The sequence below is a fragment of the Staurois parvus genome, unplaced genomic scaffold (assembly GCF_062004578.1).
Source record: "Staurois parvus isolate SC_StPar_1 unplaced genomic scaffold, SC_StPar_1.0 ptg000059l, whole genome shotgun sequence".
Lineage (NCBI taxonomy): Eukaryota > Metazoa > Chordata > Amphibia > Anura > Ranidae > Staurois > Staurois parvus.
Window position 1 is genome coordinate 13230879 of NW_028317855.1, and position 12452 is coordinate 13243330.

The following is a 12452-nucleotide window of genomic DNA, read 5'->3' on the forward strand; positions in this document are numbered from 1 at the left end:
TCGTGTATCGCATTGTATTGTTATTGTACTGTTGCATGTTCTGTCTCCCATTGTAATGTACAGCGCTGAGCGAACTGTTGGCGCTTTATAAATACTGTATAATAAATTAATAATTAATCTTTCCATTTAATTCAACTAAATAAATTCCAGGTGCACCAAAATAAAAGGCTTTACAGGTTTTTTCTATAGCAGCTAAAGTCAAAGCAGAAATGCCTGTCCCCACCATCATGCTCTAGAGAGGGGCTCTTGCTCTCTGTTGGGGAGCAGTGGTCTCTCTACAGTGGTTTGACACGCGCCCTTGAAAAGTTTGACCTCTCCAATCAGCAAAGCTCATGTTCCATGCTGTATGTAAGATCAAACCGCGCAAATCCCCAATCAACTAAAGTCACAAAGCTGCAAGTATATAAAAAGGATATCGTTTCTTAAAAGGCTAATTCAAATGGATACTGCACTAGGTGAACCCTTAAAATTTTATGAGAAACCTTCACACCTCTGAAAAATGATAAAAAAAATTAAAATAAAACAATGTAATAGTTAAACTAAATAAGTGCATACATATGCCCTATGAAGACCCTCATGTTCCATGCTGACTGGAGAACTCTGGGCTCTGATTAAGAAAGGGATTTTCTGAACCTCTGTATAGAGATCGCTGCTTCCCCAGAGAGACCAAAGGTCCCACTCTGAAGAATGCTGGCAGGACACAGGCTTTTGTATTCATGTTGTGGCTTTTTAATCAACAGATATTAAAATACTTTTATTGCACATATATTGCTTTGATCCATCTGCAATGTATTTTGCTGACTTCAACTGAAAGTTTAAATGGGCTTCCAAGTATATAACACAGAAGTAACTGGGGTGGTGAAATTTAATTGTAAGGGCAATGGCTTTTTCATGAAGCAATGGGTTGTGGTGGAAGAAGGGTTCTTACTTTTCTTCATTGACTTATATCTCAGTACATTGGGAGGGATAAGTGAGACTCCAGACAGGAGTGAGAGAAGGTCCTGGAATTTGAGCAGTTTCACCGATGTAGACCCTGTAATGAATAAAATGCAATTTTAGTGATTCTAGTCATTATTTTGCACCCATAAACTAATTATTCAATGTGAATAAACTTCACCGATTGTAAGCTATAATTTTCTCTCCCTCTTCCCCGTCCAGGTGGTGTTGGCATCACAAATCTCCACTAATAAGCCGATGGCTGTCAAAATCCTGAAGAAGAATGACAACAACTTTGAAGATATCCTTAAGGAGAGGCAAATACTGAAGAAAGTTCATGTCAGCCTGTCACGGCCAATTATCAATTCCTGCTTACTGATCTGGAGTGTCACGATATGAGTTCTCTGCCAGCCCAGTTATTAATCCCCAGGTATTAATTCCTTTATTAATCCCTCCTGGCCATAGGAAGAGCCTCCTCCAATTAGTATTCACTCCTGTGTGCCAAAGGCCCCTAGCTGTAATTAACTCGCCCCTCCACAAAAGGTCCCAAATTCAATTAGTGTATACATCCCTAATTAGTGCCTTACTTTTGTATTAATGTATTTTCCCCCACTGTTACACTGTTTACAGCTGCAAATCCAATTATCCTGTTTCAGTGTCCATCCTGTTCAACCAGGATGTCTAATTATAATATCCTCCCCACTAATTAGTGCCTTACTTTTGTATTAATGTATTTCTGCCACTAATTATCCTGTCCAACCAGTCTTTTCTGTTTCCAGCCACAAATTAAATTACTGTAGTTCCATTCCTGTCCATTCTCTTCATTGTCACCTGCTAATGACCCCCCTCCGCCTCTCGTCCTGCTCAGGGGGTTTAAGAGGCCAGTGCTGGTCTCTCTTGTAAAACCATTCTGCTGGGCAACCACTGAGGGGTCCAGCTGGACTCTAGTGGCCCCCCGGCTCTGCCTGAGCCCCATTGGAGGAAGGGGGATCCCAGAAGCTACATCAGCCCTGCCTGGAACGCTGTCAGCTCTGCCTGAGACTATCGCATCAACTTTGCATGAGTGTATGCTTCCCTTGTGCTATCTGACTGCTTATGAACTGCCTCTTGGATTACAAATTGCTGTAGAGACTTTAACTTTGCCCACCGGGGGTGGATTACAAGTATTTTGGACTCTCTCTCCCTGCACTACTCAGTCACTACTGAGTGACTGTTGTCTGTTTTAATAAAGCTTTAAGTGTTTGCCGTCTGCCTTGTGTGTTCTGTCCCGCTTACCCTCCGTCACACAGCCCATTCTGCACTCATGCATATGATGTCTTGCTGACAGAATTAAGTGACTCTATATTCTACCTATTATGTGGGTGAGGTTGGTATTAAATGGTTATCCTCTCGGGATACTGCTGTGAAACCTACCTTTCTCTCAACATATCCAAGGCTGCATAAGGGTTCAGAGAGCGAATCATTTCTACAACCTCAATCTTTCTTTCCTTTGCACAGGATGCTTCATCACGGAATACCTGAGTGATGGAGACCTGTATAAGTTCTCTGAGTAATGGAAACCAGTAATTATTGAGACAACAAGGTAAGCCAATAGGGGTACCATGATAATAGGGGTGGGAGTAAAACAGAGAACTGTAGACAGATCACATCAGTGTGTAGAAGTGTTCTAGTTACAAGATGGATAAGACAATAGGGTACCATGATGGAGGTAGAACAAAGTACTCTAGAAAGAACACATCAATGTGTAGACTTGTTCTAGATTTAAGGTAGGCAAGACAATAGGGTAGACTTGTTCTAGATACAAGATAGGTAAGACAATAGGGTACCATGATATTAGGGAAGGGGGTAGATCATATAAATATGTACAATTGTTCTAGATACAAGATGGGTAAGACAATAGGGTACCATGATAATAGGGATGGGGGTAGAACATAGAACTGTAGATAGATCACATCAATGTGTAGACTTGTTCTAGATACAAGGTAGGTAGGACAATAGGCTACCACGATAATATGAATGGAAGCAGTACATAGTACTCTAGAAAGATCACATCAATGTGTAGACTTATTCTAGATACAAATTAGGTAAGACAACAGGGTACAATGATCATGAGGATGGAGGTAGAACATAGTACTGTGCATATAAACCAAAAATGTGTAGTGCGCAACTCCTCATTCAGTAATATGAATGAAATAAAATAATCCTCCAATTATCCCATGCAAGATAAATACACACTAAAAAAAGTCCAACTCCCCCCCAAAAAAAAAAAAAAAATCCAAACTAATACGTTTAACAGTCACTTTCCAGATACTCCCCTGCTCACCTCTGCGTTCGACCTACAAATTATAATAGGTCAAATGCGTTTTTACAGGAGTGAATCCTTTCATGTGGCGATGAATCCAAATTTCTTCACTCAATCACGACTCCAAAAATGTGTATATAAAAAAACAAAAATATATATCATAGTACAACACTGTTTAAATTACAACTAATTGTTGAGTGCACAAAACATATGCGCTTGCATTAAAGCAAAACACACCATGCTCCACAACAGTGTTGTAAGTGTTCACTTCATCTAACATGTACAAAAGTGCTTCCCATCATTAATGAGTGTGCCATGCACTCACCTTCTTCCTTGCCCCATATATTATATAGGTCATGAGCACTATAAACTTGGTAAATCTTTTGCTTGTCCACCGCTATCCCTTAGTAGCTATTTCCTTGCTACTGGCCCTTTAAGAGACCGGATTTCAGCTTCCCACCAGGATGGTAAATGCTCATGGGAAAAGAGGACAAATCATAGTGCAACCCCATAAAAAAGATTTCCTTTAATAAGCTATTAATATCCACACACAAAGTGCAAAACAGTGCAGGTATGTAACTCCAGAAATGGTTCCTCTCACCACACTTCTCGGTTTGCACAACACTGGAAGTGACATCACTAGGCTCTGCCCCACGCATTGCATCACTGGTCACATGACTTTCATAGTACTGTGCATAGCTGACATCCAAGTGTAGGCTTGTACTAGATTCGAGATCGCAGTGGGATGATCTTTTGGATGATCTGTTTTACCCTGAGAATGATTTGTCAGGGTGTGTCACGGTCTGGGTCAGGTTCAGAGACTAGTTGATATAGCAGAGTTAAGGCTTACCTAAAACCAGCAGGATAGGTACACAGGTAGGTCACCCTGGGAAAGGACGCAGGCTCACCTGAGGTGCGGGGTCTAAGCACCAACTGGTTTTCACCAGAGCTCCTAATGGTGGAGATGGATTTGGCCGCGTGCTGGTACCAGGTTGCCGATCTCAGGATCACCCCACCAGGGAATGAGCAAGCCGGAATCCAGTAGCAGATCGAACAAGTTAGGGATCAAGCAGAAGCGGAGTCAGTCAACAAGCCAAGGGTCGGTCACAAACGGTAGTAGATGAGGATGAGGCAAAATCATAGTCCAGGAACAAGCCAAAGATCGGTAGCGAAGGTTTAGACGGCAGCAGGAGGGACAAGCAGGATATTGGCTGGAGAAGGCACAATAATTTGGCAAAGAGGAAATGCAGAGACATGGCTTTTATCAGGAAGTTCATGGGAGGAGCAAGGGGTTCAAGACAAACAAGGCCAAGGCAGGATCATCCAAACAATTGTCAAGGGAGCTGTCCAGCATTCCAGGTGGCTCAGCAAGAAGAAACATTACTTCTCACCGCAGAAGGCCCAGGTTCGGACCCAGGCTCTGACAGGGTGCATCTACAGATGTTGCAGTGTGATCATATACATACTGTTAAATCCAATCCAGCTGGTTTTGGCCAATTCATCATCCAGTGGACGCCTTCAACCTACCATCTGATTGGGCAATCTTTAGCCCATCACTTCTCAACTTTACTAGAAATTATATTGTATAGGGGCCTACTAAAAAATCTATTCAATTTATATCTAACAAGTCTTCATACAACATCATTTTTTATGAACTTATTTGTAAATGTAGTTTATTTGTAGTTTTGGATGGAGTAGGGAAGATTTTTTATATTCCTTTCTGTTTTGGCCTTACATACACATTAAAAGAAACTGTACAATCACATTCAGTCATATTTGGACCCATTTACTATCACAAAAAACATTTTGTGAAAATTTACAAAGCATATTTGCTACCAATTCATCAGTGATTTCAAATATCAGTATAAAACACTTCTATGCACAGTATTTTGCTAAATTCTGCTGTTACTGATAGTATTTTCTTTCAGCATAATTTAGTTATAGCACGCATACCTGACTATACCTGACAATTGAAGTGTTATCATCAATATTTTATTTTCTTTGGCTTAGATTGTAATAAGATGCTTCACATCAACCTTTTCTATCTCTCCTTCAGATTCTTCACTGCGGAGATCATTTTCAGTCTGCAGTTCCTTCATGGCCAGGGGAATGTGCACTGGGATCGCAAACCAGAAAACATTCTGGTGGATAGCATTGGACATGTGGGAATCGCCGACTTTGGCTTATCAGCAATGGGTGTGGGCGAGTCCAGAACCCTGACAGTCTGGTATGGCACTCCAATGTACATTGCTCCGGAGGTGAGTATTGGATAATTTTTTTTTTATTCTTGTCAGTATTCAGTAATACTACTACTATACTGCTCAAAAAAATTACAGGAATGCTTTTTAATCACAGTATAGCATCAAGTCAGTTAAACTCCTGGGATATTGATCTTGTCAGCTAAGTAGCAGAAAGAGTTGTTAATCAGTTTCAGCTGCTTTGGTGTTAATTAAATTAACAACAGGTGCACTAGATGGGCAACAATGAGACGACACCCAAAACAGGAATGGTTTTACAGGTGGAGGCCACTGGCAATTGTTTCCCTAGTCATCTTTTCTGACTGTTTTTCACAAATATTGGCTAGGGTCAGTGTCACTACTGGTAGCATGAGGCTTTACCCTACAGAGGTTGCACAGACAGTCGAACTCCTCCTGGAAGGCACATCAATACGTGCCATTGCCAGAAGGTTTGCTGTGTCTCCCAGCGCAGATTCAAGAGCATGGAGGAGATTCCAGGAGACAGGCAGTTACTCTAGGAGAGCTGAACAGGGCCAGTATCTGCTCCTTTGTGCAAGGAAGAACAGGATGAGCAATGCCAGAGCCCTACAAAATGACCTCCAGCAGGCCACAGGTGTGAATGTCTCTGAGCAATCAGAAACAGACTTCAGAGGGTGGCCTGAGGGCCCAACATCCTCTAGTGGGCCCTGTGCTCGCTGCTCGGCACCATAGAGCTCTGTTGGCATTTGCCATTGAACACCAGAATTGTAAGGTCCACCGCTGGCACCCTGTGCTTTTCACAGATGAGAGCAGGTTCACCCTGAGTGGATCTGTCATTCTAGTCTGGCAGGCAGGCGGTTCGCGTGGGAGCGCTGCTCAGGCCATTTAGTGACCGCTGCATTAGTCCGTTTTGGTGCCATCTACTGTTGGTAGTTCATATGTATTGTAGATGCTGACTATAGCTCAACCACATGATTACATTGCCTCACCCCATGGTTTTGAGGCTTTGTTAAAAGCATTTTTGCACTAAAGTAAAATAGTTACAAAAGCTACATAATTACTGACACGAGGTTTATTTGGATCTTTACAGTTCATTTCTGTGCGTTAGAGAATGCATGTTTTCTCACGTATTAGTCTATGTTATGTTAAGCTAGGCAATTTGTTTGACTAGGTTGACTGTGTAGCAAAATGCAACAAAAATGGGACATGCACTTTTTTTTTTTTACACAGTGCTCCCCAGCATGGGGTACATTAGGGTTCAGGTCAATGGACATAGCTTTCCTGTGTTTGCTGTGTATTTGGAATACACCTCAAATGGAGTTCAGCAGAACCCCATTGACTATAGTTGAGCAGTACACATGGGAGTACAGAAGCTGCGTTTGTCCTAGGACATAGCATGTCCTATTAAGATACATCTGAGCTGCAGGCAAAGCAGGTCAAACACTGCCTTTTCTTGTCAAAAGCTGCTTTCCCATTTGAAATAGAAAAGCAGTGTTTAATTAGAATGCCGATTAACAAGAACCCTTACTGTGTCTGAGGACATGATGAGACATACAGGAAACAAACTAAAGAAATAAAAAGAGAAGTAGAGAAGTATCACTGCCCCCCATCCCCCCTTTGCTGCTTGAGGGGTTGTCCTTGCTCTCTTTTGCAAGGGAGCCCATTTAACAAGATTTAGTACTGAGGAACTGGGTAAGTGACACAAAGTTAAAAAGATTTTCTGATCCTATAAGTGGGCTTAATTGCATATTATATGTAATATGTATTATATGTGCCCGTCAGTGCCACCAGTCAGTGTCGTCAGTCAGTGCTGCAAGTCAGTGCCCTTCAGTGCTACCTATTAGTATCCTTATGTGCCGCCTGTCAGTGCCCATCATTGGCACCTATCAGTGCCCATCAGTGCCTCCACATCAATGCCCACCAGTGCTGCCTCATCAGTGCAGCCTATCAGTACCCATCAGTGCTGCCTCATCAGTGCCCATCAGTGCTGCCTATCAGTGCTCATCAGTGCCGCCTATCAGTACAACCTCATCAACACACATCAGTGAAGGAGAATCATTACCTGTTTGCAAAATTTTAGGAACAAAGAAAATTAGTTTTTTTCAAAATTAATGTTTTTTGAAATCCAGGACAGTCGAAACACCTACCCCAGGGTAAAAAACTGGATTGTCATATAGAGGGGTGGGGGAACTGGCCTGTAGGACAACATCTTAAGTATAATGAATTGGTCACAGATTGCTAGGAGAGGTGATGCTAAGAACGGGAGAATAGAGTGATGTGGTCTCCAGGCAGGAGGGAGACACAGGAGGGATCTCAAGTCTAAAGGGCTGTGTTCCAACTGAGTATTTGTTTTGCTTATTTTTTTTTTAATTAAAATATAAGGTTTCAATACAGAACAAAGCCTACTGGGCATACCCAGGCTGAGAAAAAACATAACTATAATAAAACAGAACAACAAAAAGGAAAGAAAAGAAAAAGGAACAAAAACCCACTAATATCATGGCAACCGGTACCTATAGCCACAGTACACTCCGTTCATCATCGATGTAACAGTAAGTGGCTTAATAAGAACATCTTCCTGCAGTACACTAGGATGCCCTCATTCTGAGGTTTAGAGAGAAGAATGAAGCTCAGTCTAGGTTTTTTGTTACCACATTACAATCTACATTCCATGAATTGGCGAGTGATAAAAAAAGGCTTTGGCCAGGCAGATTGGGCTGGTATTAAACATATTACAGAGCTGCTGAGGCAAGACGTCCATGTTCAATATGTCAACATGGCCAAACCGAGAGAAGCTTCTATCTTTCCTCTGAGGTCATGGGAGATTTCTGAGAGGATTTTAAAATAGTTAGGACTATATAGCGTATTTAGGATAGGAAGCAAGCTGTGTGCCTAAATAAGATGTGAAACTGGTTTTCCATCTGAAGTATTTTCTTTTATTTGGATACTTAAGCGCAATGTTTAAGAGGTCAAATTTAGAGATCCACACCTTGAAATTACCAAGGTTGTCAAATAGTTTGATTCCTGTACCCTACCCTTAATTTCTTGTCCAGGTGGACAGGGACAGGAAATGAAAGGAAATCTCTCCAATGGGGTCACAGACAACTGACCGGGTGCATGCAGAAAATATAAAGTAGAAGGCTTGGTGAAGATATGAAAAATCCTTTATTACTCCATAACAGAGAGGACAAACAGCACAAGGACTGTGCTAGCTGTTAAAGCGTTTCACAGTCTCATGTGCTTAATCATAATTATCATATTTTATTATATTTTATTAGTTTTTTTTTCTCTTGGTTGAACCAAATTGACTTTTTTCAACCTAATAATGACAGAAGACTGGGAGAAGATGACATAAGTGGGGAAAGAGCAATGAGGTGGAGCATGAATGTAACATAGCAGGGGGGATCATTTTTCTGGGTAAGTGTGTTGCACTTGCACATCATGACAAGAGCTCCTGGAGTCCCAAAATACTATAGTTCCTGCTTAAAAGCATCTGCTTATATTTTGCCTTGTTACTTATTGCAGGTCCAAATGCATGCTGTAAGAAGCTCACAGGGGTAGACTTACTAAAAATGGCGCACCTGTGCATGGTAGTCAATCTGCTTCTAACTTCAGCTTGTTCAATTAAAACCTGGAAGCTGATTGGTTTCTATGCAGAAGTGCACCTAATTTTGCACTCACCAGCTTTAGTTTTAATAAACCCCACAGTGTGCAGTGAGATTGGAGTTAGGCAGGCCATAGATGATGTGATTTTCTTTCCTGCAACCACAGGCAGTATTGATGAAGGAATCCATCCTGCGGAACTAGTGTGTTCTCCCAGCGGTGAACTGTCCCTGCCAGGAGAACACAGTGATTATTGCTAGTGGCTATAGCCACTGACAATAATTGCATACCTCTGACATGCTGATTGATCCATCGATTGACTTGGGGACAATCAGCCTGCCCATTGATGGTTTGAATCTTGGCCGGTCCCTGCTGAACTGGCCAAGGAATTCCAACCATCTATGAGCAGCTTAAGGCTCTTTTCAAATGAAGCCACTGAGCTCTGTCTCAGCAGGGGACCCATGAGCAGATCCCTTGATGAATCAGAGCCGAATAGGACAGATGTCAATTATTTTACATCCGTGCCCGTTCAGTTTGTGCCTGGCAGGCATGAGCGGACCCATGCTGGTTCTATCGGTTGCCACATGTAAATGGATATAACTTCACTTTACATCAGGCTACCTCTGATCCATCATGTTTAGGTCCAGAAAAAAGGAAAATTATGCATTCCTTTTCTGTTTTTTTTCAGGCCCTGGATGGACTTGGAGGTATCTGCCTGTCCATAGAGCGGCATTGAGATTCTGATCAGTTCTGCCTGAAAAACAGGCAGGAGTAATTGATTGGAATGCCTGTGTGAAAGGGCACCGAGCAATTTCAGTACAGGACAGGAGCCTATACATCTATGCAACACTGAATATAAGTATTTGAAAAACAACATTGAAATCAGGTATTATTAGTTCAGAATAACAAAAGCTTTGAAAGCACAGGATATGATCTGCACTGATTTTATATATATATATATGTATATATATATATATATATATATATATATATGTGTGTGTGTGTGTACAGTATATAAGCATTTTCTAAATCACCTGCTCTTTTGGATTTGGTATGCTTTTTTTTAGTATAACTAGGCTCTCATTACAAATCACAGTTTTGTACCATTGAAGCGTCTGCAGATCAGTATCAGACTTTCTTGTGCCATGCTGTTATGGCAGTGAATAGCAGTACACGCTTGGAATCATTTCAACGTACACAAAATATTTCCCTTTTGTAGTGGAACAAATCACATAGCTAAGAATGGTAAATATATATTTAGCAATCGAGAAGTTGCTCTAACAGATAGCACATATGGAAAAATCATTTGAAATGCTTCAGTTTCACTGCAGGAGCTGTGAAATGTATTCATTTGCTTTGTGCAATTACTTTTAAAATGGTGTTGAAAGAGACACCTGCTGGTATTTGGTTGCTGCAGAAACTTTGAAATTCTGCCAGAAATACTGTTACACGTCTAAAGTGACACGAGAGAGTGAACTGGCTGGTAATAGTGTCAGACCGAGTAAAGATCAGAGAGAAAAGCACACAGACACCAACTGAAGTGGAGAAAAATGTGCCAAGTCTTTTCATTATATTGGCCCCGATGGAAAACGAAATCTAAAATCCTGAAAAGGGGAACAGGTGAAAATTAAATAAATAGTTTCAGTCTTGTGTAAACCTTTTTGACTAAGACGAAAATAAGGTCCGCACAGTGATTGTGGCAGGCGCAGCACCCTTTGGTTCCTTGTGCGCTGTGGCATTAGAAAAATTATGCAATTGCTGTTTCTTTTTTTGATTAGACTGACTTTACTCTGTAATTCCTCCAGTGCCGCTCTATGGATGCAGTAGGTTTAAAGAGCACACCGAATACTTTAGTTAACTTCTTTAATAACTTCAATCTTCTTCATATAACTGCTTACAATGGCTTGTTTTATTTATCATACAGTAGCTTATTTCTTTATATTACAGTGGTTTGATTTGATAGCTTGATAAATTTGTTAGATTCGGTAAATTTGTAAGTTCGATTCGATAAGTTCGTTATATTCGTTCGTAAATTCGTTCGGTGGAACTACAAGTAAAACACACACAACAGTTTCAACACACAGATCCACCTGCACTGCCAAACAATAGAGGAACACACAAGTGCATTAAATACCTATTTGGCCTGCTCTGCCTCCATAAAGCTCTTCTGATTGGAACTGTCTGTTTCCTCTTCTGTCTGGTGAGCATGCGTCTCTAGGAAATCCTAGCAGGGAGTTTTACACAGGCATAGATGTGAAACTGGCTGGGATTGGTTAAGGCTCTGTTCAGTGTGAGGCTGTCTGTGATTGGCTCACCTTATACTAACTCTTAAAGGCATATTTTCCTTTTCTGCTTCTGCTAACACAATTAATATATAAATGTCATATAACAATCAAAGACATAAATTACAGCAATGATTCTGCTTTTGGCTTTTACATATGCACATATATACTGTACTGAGGTTATTGGCAGGTTTGGTATACACATATATGTGAACCATATTAGCAACCTATGACTGGTCTTAGCTGGCCAGCTACAGTGATATCCAGACATCAGAGGGTTTACTGAAAATCAGGCAACATACATCAGCAGTTATCATTGAATGCCTTGACCAGGGGCGGACTGACAACTCATGGGGCCCCCGGGAAATAGGGGATCGTGGGGCCCCTGTGTCCTTGCCCAAACTCAAAAAAGCCTATGAAAAAGGTACCGGGGCATCTCATGGGGCCCCCTACTGACCCCGGGCCCTCGGGCAGTGCCCGAGTTTCCAAATGGTCAGTCCACCCCTGGCCTTGACGCACATGCTAAGATATAAGGCTGACATCTGACTTGGAGGCAGGGTGCCTGAAATAGTGCTCCTTCCCAGGTGTCTCTTAAACTGGAACTCCAGACACACAGATACTTGTACAAATTTTTAATAAACACAGTCTCTGCCAGTCAGGAGGATCACTCTGCTACCTCCTAGTTCAGCAATATTGCTCCTTCGATCAGCCCCCTATTCACTAGTCATGATGATGATGATGCTGATTCATTGCATGGTGAGCAGGCTGGAGGCTGAAAGGTGACATAGGAAGCCAAATTGCTGAATAATTGTAAGAAAAGGCCAGTATGTAAGAAGACTGTTGCATGCTCAGAATTCTGAGTAAAGGCTCACTGCATGATGTGTATTAGTACACACGCACAAACATATTAGTGTGTGTTCAAAGCAGTATATGCACATGTACATGCTCGGTACTGGAATTGGCATCAAATGGTCTATTTGAAATTGTGACATGAACAGATTGCTGAGTGCTCTTAAGCCCCTTCCCGCTTTACCTGTGCACTGACCTGCTATATTTGCCTTCCTGTGCACAACCCAAGAAACTGCAGAGAGAGGAGAGACAGCAGAGAATGCA

General features: G+C 41.6%; 1 long non-coding RNA gene across 1 annotated transcript; it reads right to left on the bottom strand.

Annotated features, from left to right (window-relative positions):
* Window positions 1-741: 741 nt before the first annotated feature.
* LOC149469823 (uncharacterized) lies at window positions 742-11278 on the bottom strand. Its single transcript, XR_016311507.1, has 4 exons — window positions 11192-11278; window positions 2350-2453; window positions 1118-1209; window positions 742-1033 (listed from the first exon to the last, which is right to left on the bottom strand). It is a non-coding gene; the product is annotated as an uncharacterized LOC149469823 (long non-coding RNA).
* Between the last annotated feature and the right edge of the window lie 1174 nt (window positions 11279-12452).